The sequence below is a fragment of the Belonocnema kinseyi genome, chromosome 8 (genome assembly GCF_010883055.1).
Source record: "Belonocnema kinseyi isolate 2016_QV_RU_SX_M_011 chromosome 8, B_treatae_v1, whole genome shotgun sequence".
In the NCBI taxonomy this organism is placed as follows: Eukaryota; Metazoa; Arthropoda; class Insecta; order Hymenoptera; family Cynipidae; genus Belonocnema; species Belonocnema kinseyi.
The window spans coordinates 50,650,018-50,651,841 of NC_046664.1; positions in this window are offsets into that span (position 1 = coordinate 50,650,018).

Sequence of the window (1,824 nt, forward strand, 5' to 3'; positions counted from 1 at the left end):
AAAATGGTGCGACAAAGTTGCGCAAGAAGGCCTAATAAGAATTAAATTCCTTATTTTCTCTAAAATTATATAATATGGAAAATCTACGAAATAATTTTAAAAAATTGTGATATTTTTTTTCATTTCTCTCAGAATTTATTCCATTCCATTTTTGGTTGAAAAATAATTTTTTAAATGAAAATCTATCTGTATGTTTAAAAATTGAACTATTCTGTTGTAAATTCGATTGTGTGTTTTTTTAAAAACAATTTTCAGTTGAAAATTCATTTCTTCCATCGGAAATGAAACTATTTTTAAATTAAAATTTTTTTAAATAACTATTTTGGTTGCTAATTTAACTTTTTTGTTGAAAATTCGATTTTGTTGTTGAGAAAACATTTTCTTATACTAAAAATTCAATTGTATCATTTTTGGTTAAATTTTTTTGTAGGAAATTGACCTTTCTCAGTCAAAAATTCTTCTTTTTTGGTAGAAAATTATTTTTCTTGCTTAAAAATTCATCCATTTTAATCAAGAATTCATTTCTTTGGATGGAAATGCATTTTTTGTTGAAACTTCTTTTATTTTGGTATAAAATGCTTAAAAGTTCATCTATTGTTTGGAAATTAAACTATTTTGCTGAAAAATTGTTGGTTGTAAATTGATTTTTTAAACTGATAATTTAATCGTTTTTCGTTGAAAATTTATCTATTTTGTTAACCAAAAATGTTGTTGTTTTAAAATTGATTTTGAAAATTTTGAAATTCTGTTTTCGTTAGAAAGTTATTGGTTTGAAAATTCAAATATTTGTTTGCAAATTTAATTTTTTGCTTGTGAATTTAAATAATTTGTTGAAACTTTGATTTTTTGGGGTTGAGAATTATTTTTCAACTGAAAATTTATCTATTCAATTGTTCGTTGAAACATTATAATTTTAGTTGAAAATTATTTTTTTTGTTGATAATTCCATTTTTTGTCTGAAAATTTGATTAGTCAATTTTTGATTAAATACTTATTTTTTCAGTTTAAAATTCGTTTCTATAGATGAAAATTGAACAATTTTGTTGACAATTTTTTTTATTGAAAATTTTTCTTTTTAGTTATAAATTTATCTTCTTTGTTGGCGAATTATTCTACTTTAAAAATTAATTTGTTTTAGATAAAAATTAATTCCTTTTTCTGATAAAATCGCATTTATTTGGGTTTAAAAATTAATGTTTTCAACTGCAAACTTCAGTATAAACTACAATATTTAAGTTAAAAAATATATTCTTAAAAGCAATTTCTTACGTTGAAAATTTAACTATTTTGTCGTAAGTTTGCTTTTTATTTGTTAAAAATCCATTGTTTACTAAAAATATGACAAAGGCATGCAGCACTAAATTTGAAACATTTTAGACCCAGAAGTCTTGTCTCCTTTATTTATGAACCTAAAGTTCTATAATATTTGCCTCTTCGCAATAAGCCTAATGGTTCTAAGGTAACTCGGGATTTCAAAACCTGAATAAATTTGAGGAGCAGCAAGACCGTCATTCATGAGGTCGGGAGAGCTCGGATTCCTGCTCGTGCATTTTCGGCTTTACACGAGGAACAGAGCCGGCTCACCGACACACTACGTTTGAATTTGTCACTCCCAGATGGGAGAGGGGTGGGGGCCGAAAAATCCCACGTTCTGGAGACACTGGTAGGAGACGATGTGAATGACTGGGTTGCGCGCGCAACCCCTTTCTCCCCTTCTGATTTTGAAAACTCGAAGGTGCACGATTGTCGGTCGGAACAGTTCGGTGGTTCGCGCGCCTCTTTATATGCGTATATTTTGAGGTTACGTTATTTCAAGTATAAAAT